Raw genomic sequence first — 6,823 nt, 5'->3', positions numbered from 1 at the left:
TCAGTCCCTGCTCCCCTCCTTGCACACAGGGCATTTTCATCCCGGGCTGGAACGAGAACCAGAAAGAACCAACCCCCCCCACCCCCCCCACCCCACCCCACCCCCCCACCCCCTCTCTCCTCACTAATCTCTCTAACTCAAACTCTGCTAGAGAACGTTCTTCTCTCTAACTCTCTCTCCTGGTTGTTGAAAAAGCAAGAGGAAGAAAGAAAGAGGAAGTTATAATAACCAGAAGAAGAAAAAAAACTTATTTAAAAAAAAAAGTAGTGGAACAAAAGTAATGTTTTATCGTAGAATATGTGTCAACCCCCTGCTGCTCTGATTGAACTCTATTTGCATAATTGAGAGAATTGGGCACAGGATGGATGTTGTTGAAAGGGGTTTTGTTGAAGAATGACAGAGCACTATTTGCCCATATTGATGATTGTAACATTGTAATGAAACATTTATTTTCCTATTAGCAGCTTCGTTACAGTTGAACTTTCGAAGGACCTTCTTTGATATGGTCCAACCAGAGGATGTCTGGATGAGACTGTTGTCATGGTGAAACAGAGAGACAAACCAATCAGAGATGAAACCACTTTCGTTCAGAGGACATTCATTTTACCCTGGCTTGTCTTTCCCAATTATAAAAAAAATCTAAAGAGGACATGGACTTCAACTGAAGAGAAAATGTTGCTTCTAACTCACTTAAACTTTTGGTTACCAAACAATGAATTTAACAAGGAACAGTGTGCATGTTTTGAGTTTGTGACAGAAACAAGGTTGAAAATATCTTATTTCAAAAAAAGACTGATCAAACGTGGTTAAATAAAACCAGTGTCTTTCATAGCACCCGGTGCACCCAGGGTAAACTGGCGAAGGTTGTGCTTTGAAAACACGTGCAACTCGCCCTGCTGCACGGCCCCCTGGGTAAAATTATCCCACACTCTTAGAAAAAAAATTGCTATCTAGAACCTATAAGTTTCTTCGGCTGTCTCCATAGTAGAACCCGTTGAAGAACCCTTTTGGGCTCCAGGTAGAACCCTTTTTGGGTTCCGGGTAGAACCCCTTTTGGTTCCAGGTAGAACCCTTTTTGGTTCCAGGTAGAACCCTTTGAAGAACCCTTTTGGGTTCCAAGTAGAACCATTTTTGGTTCCAGGTAGAACCCTTTCCTCAGAGGGTTCTACCTGGAATCAAATCTACCTGGAATCAAAAAGGGTACTTAAAAAGGTTCTCCTCCGGGGACAGCTGAAGAAACCCCTGACGCAACCCCCCCCCCCCTTAAGAGTTTAACCTAAACCCTTCATCCACATCACTTAATATGGAAATCCTGTGTCAACTGGAGAACTGTGTTTACTAGGAACCTCTGTGAGCACAGTGAACAACAAGCCCTTGGAAGAATAAGGCTGTAGGGCGCCACATGAGGTTGAGGGAGTTATTTGGGCTGCGTCCCGGGATACTTTAGAATCAGATTAGGATAAGTATATGAACATGACTAGCATCTAGAGCCCCACAAAACAATAAACCCTATGTGTTTTTGGTGAGACAAACAGATATTGTATTAGGTATTATAGTGGCATGACTATTTGAAAACAAAAAGACAATTGTTACAGTTTGTGTTTTAGACTTAAAACATATGCTTAGAGATCACATTATTAAGAGCTTTGGTTAATACTGCTGGTTTCCTCTTAAAATGATGATCAGTTTTATTCCATTTGTATATCACATTACAGTCTCAAAGCATGGCATTGTGAAGTGACCAGACACCAGGCACACACACACACACACACACACACACACACACACACACACACACACACACACACACACACACACACACACACGCACACACACAGACATGCACACACACACACACACACACACACACACACACACACACACACACACACACACACACACACACACACACACACATACACACACACACACAGACACAGACACAGACACACACACACACACACACACACACACACACACACACACACACACACACACACACACACACACACACGCACACACACACACGCACACACAGACACGCACAGACACACACATACACAGACACACACACACACACATACACAGACACGCACACACACACACACACACACACATACACACACACACACACAGACACGCACACACACGCACACACAGACACGCACAGACACACACATACACAGACCCGCACACGCACACTCACACACACACACAGACACAGACACAGACACACACACACACAAACACAGACACGCTCACACAAACACACTGACACACACACGCACACACACATAGAGACACACATAGAGACACACATAGAGACACACACACACACACACACACAGACACAGACACGCACACGCACACACACACACACACAGACACACACACACACACACACAGAGACACACACACACACACAGAGACACACACACACACACACATAGAGACACACACACATAGAGACACACACACACACGGCAGTCTGAACGTCACGATACATTAGTAGTAATGAGGATCAGATCAAAGACCAGTTGAAGCTGGTGATGAAGATAACAAGCGGCATGGTGAGCCGTGGTTCAAGTGGGCACCCGAGACCCTCTTCCCTTTCTAGGGAACTGATTTGGACCAAGACCCTTTGGGAATTCGGGGTTTACTTGTTTGGTTTAAGTGGAACGCACAACATCAACCAATGACAGCTATCTATAGATCCTTAAATATTGTCATTTAGCAGATGCTCTTATCCAGAGAGACAATAAGGAGAAATTAGGGTTAAGTGCCTTGCTCAAGGACACGTGAACCTAGTCAGCTCCGGGATTTAAACCAGCCAACCTTTCTGTTACTGGGCCCCAACGCTCTTATCCAGAGAGACATACAGGAGAAATTAGGGTCAAGTGCCTTGCTCAAGGACACGTGGACCTAGTCAGCTCCGGGATTTAAACCAGCCAACCTTTCGGTTACTGGGCCCCAACGCTTTTAATCGCTAGGCAACTGGATCATGGTTCATGTTGGAAATCATTCAATGTAGTGTATTATATCTGGAGCCTCAAACACATGTACCATGTAACATTGGCAACAACGGGTATATAACAAAGTATTGAGATAAACTTTTGTTATTGACCAAATACTTATTTTCCACCATAATTTGCAAATAAATTCATAAAAAATCCTACAATGTGATTTTCTGGATTTTTTTTCTCATTTTGTCTGTCATAGTTGAAGTGTACCTATGATGAAAATTACAGGCCTCTCTCATCTTTTTAAGTGGGAGAACTTGCACAAATTGGTGGCTGACTAAATACTTTTTTGCCCCACTGTATCTGGAGCCTCAAACACATGTACCATGTAACTAGCTGATAGTATCAGTGGATGCTTCCCAATTTAATTCATTTCTATATTTATTATTGTTATTCTGGTCTATAGTAGTACACTATATAGGGAATAGGGCTCTGGTCTATAGTAGTACCACTATATAGGGAATAGGGCTCTGGTCTATATTAGTACCACTATATAGGGAATAGGGCTCTGGTCTATAGTAGTACCACTATATAGGGAATAGGGCTCTGGTCTATAGTAGTACCACTATATAGGGAATAGGGCTCTGGTCTATAGTAGTACCACTATATAGGGAATAGGGCTCTGGTCTATAGTAGTACACTATATAGGGAATAGGGCTCTGGTCTATAGTAGTACACTATATAGGGAATAGGTCTCTGGTCTATAGTAGTACCACTATATAGGGAATAGGGCTCTGGTCTATAGTAGTACCACTATATAGGGAATAGGGCTCTGGTCTATAGTAGTACCACTATATAGGGAATAGGGCTCTGGTCTATAGTAGTACCACTATATAGGGAATAGGGCTCTGGTCTATAGTAGTACCACTATATAGGGAATAGGGCTCTGGTCTATAGTAGTACCACTATATAGGGAATAGGGCCCTGGTCTATAGTAGTACCACTATATAGGGAATAGGGCTCTGGTCTATAGTAGTACCACTATATAGGGAATAGTGCTCTGGTCTATAGTAGTACCACTATATAGGGAATAGGGCTCTGGTCTATAGTAGTACCACTATATAGGGAATAGGGCTCTGGTCTATAGTAGTACCACTATATAGGGAATAGGGCTCTGGTCTATAGTAGTACCACTATATAGGGAAATAGGGCTCTGGTCTATAGTAGTACCACTATATAGGGAATAGGGCTCTGGTCTATAGTAGTACCACTATATAGGGATAGGCCTCTGGTCTATAGTAGTACCACTATATAGGGAATAGGGCTCTGGTCTATAGTAGTACCACTATATAGGGAATAGGGCTCTGGTCTATAGTAGTACCACTATATAGGGAATAGGGCTCTGGTCTATAGTAGTACCACTATATAGGGAATAGGGCTCTGGTCTATAGTAGTACCACTATATAGGGAATAGGGCTCTGGTCTATAGTAGTACCACTATATAGGGAATAGGGCTCTGGTCTATAGTAGTACCACTATATAGGGAATAGGGCTCTGGTCTATAGTAGTACCACTATATAGGGAATAGGGCTCTGGTCTATAGTAGTACCACTATATAGGGAACAGGGCTCTGGTCTATAGTAGTACCACTATATAGGGAACAGGGCTCTGGTCTATAGTAGTACCACTATATAGGGAATAGGGCTCTGGTCTATAGTAGTACCACTATATAGGGAATAGGGCTCTGGTCTATAGTAGTACCACTATATAGGGAATAGGGCTCTGGTCTATAGTAGTACCACTATATAGGGAATAGGGCTCTGGTCTATAGTAGTACCACTATATAGGGAATAGGGCTCTGGTCTATAGTAGTACCACTATATAGGGAATAGGGCTCTGGTCTATAGTAGTACCACTATATAGGGAATAGGACTCTGGTCTATAGTAGTACCACTATATAGGGAATAGGACTCTGGTCTATAGTAGTACCACTATATAGGGAATAGGGCTCTGGTCTATGTAGTACCACTATATAGGGAATAGGGCTCTGGTCTATAGTAGTACCACTATATAGGGAATAGGGCTCTGGTCTATAGTAGTACCACTATATAGGGAATAGGGCTCTGGTCTATAGTAGTACCACTATATAGGGAATAGGGCTCTGGTCTATAGTAGTACCACTATATAGGGAATAGGGCTCTGGTCTATAGTAGTACCACTATATAGATATGGCTCTGGTCTATAGTAGTACCACTATAGGGAATAGGGCTCTGGTCTATAGTAGTACCACTATATAGGGAATAGGGCTCTGGTCTATAGTAGTACCACTATATAGGGAATAGGGCTCTGGTCTATAGTAGTACCACTATATAGGGAATAGGGCTCTGGTCTATAGTAGTACCACTATATAGGGAATAGGGCTCTGGTCTATAGTAGTACCACTATATAGGGAATAGGGCTCTGGTCTATAGTAGTACCACTATATAGGGAATAGGGCTCTGGTCTATAGTAGTACCACTATATAGGGAATAGGGCTCTGGTCTCTAGTAGTACCACTATATAGGGAATAGGGCTCTGGTCTATAGTAGTACCACTATATAGGATAGGGCTCTGGTCTATAGTAGTACCACTATATAGGGAATAGGGCTCTGGTCTATAGTAGTACCGACTATATAGGGAATAGGGCTCTGGTCTATAGTAGTACCACTATATAGGGAATAGGGCTCTGGTCTATAGTAGTACCACTATATAGGGAATAGGGCTCTGGTCTATAGTAGTACCACTATATAGGGATAGGGCCTCTGGTCTATAGTAGTACCACTATATAGGGAATAGGGCTCTGGTCTATAGTAGTACCACTATATAGGGAATAGGTGCTGGTCTATAGTAGTACCACTATATAGGGAATAGGGCTCTGGTCCTATAGTAGTACCACTATATAGGGAATAGGGCTCTGGTCTATAGTAGTACCACTATATAGGGAATAGGGCTCTGGTCTATAGTAGTACCACTATATAGGGAATAGGGCTCTGGTCTATAGTAGTACCACTATATAGGGAATAGGGCTCTGGTCTATAGTAGTACCACTATATAGGGAATAGGGCTCTGGTCTATAGTAGTACCACTATATAGGGAATAGGCTCTGGTCTATAGTAGTACCACTATATAGGGAATAGGGCTCTGGTCTATAGTAGTACCACTATATAGGGAATAGGGCTCTGGTCTATAGTAGTACCACTATATAGGGAACAGGGCTCTGGTCTATAGTAGTACCACTATATAGGGAACAGGGCTCTGGTCTATAGTAGTACCACTATATAGGGAATAGGGCTCTGGTCTATAGTAGTACCACTATATAGGGAATAGGGCTCTGGTCTATAGTAGTACCACTATATAGGGAATAGGGCTCTGGTCTATAGTAGTACCACTATATAGGGAATAGGGCTCTGGTCTATAGTAGTACCACTATATAGGGAATAGGGCTCTGGTCTATAGTAGTACCACTATATAGGGAATAGGGCTCTGGTCTATAGTAGTACCACTATATAGGGAATAGGACTCTGGTCTATAGTAGTACCACTATATAGGGAATAGGGCTCTGGTCTATACGATATAGGAATAGGCTCTGGTCTATAGTATACCACTATATAGGAATAGGGCTCTGGTCTATAGTAGTACCACTATATAGGGAATAGGGCTCTGGTCTAATAGTAGTACCACTATATAGGGAATAGGGCTCTGGTCTATAGTAGTACCACTATATAGGGAATAGGGCTCTGGTCTATAGTAGTGACCACTATATAGGGAATAGGGCTCTGGGTCTAGTAGTAGTGCCACTATATAGGGAATAGGGCTCTGGTCTA

Source organism: Oncorhynchus kisutch, unplaced genomic scaffold (genome assembly GCF_002021735.2).
Source record: "Oncorhynchus kisutch isolate 150728-3 unplaced genomic scaffold, Okis_V2 scaffold3757, whole genome shotgun sequence".
Lineage (NCBI taxonomy): Eukaryota > Metazoa > Chordata > Actinopteri > Salmoniformes > Salmonidae > Oncorhynchus > Oncorhynchus kisutch.
This window is presented reverse-complemented; position numbering follows the sequence as displayed.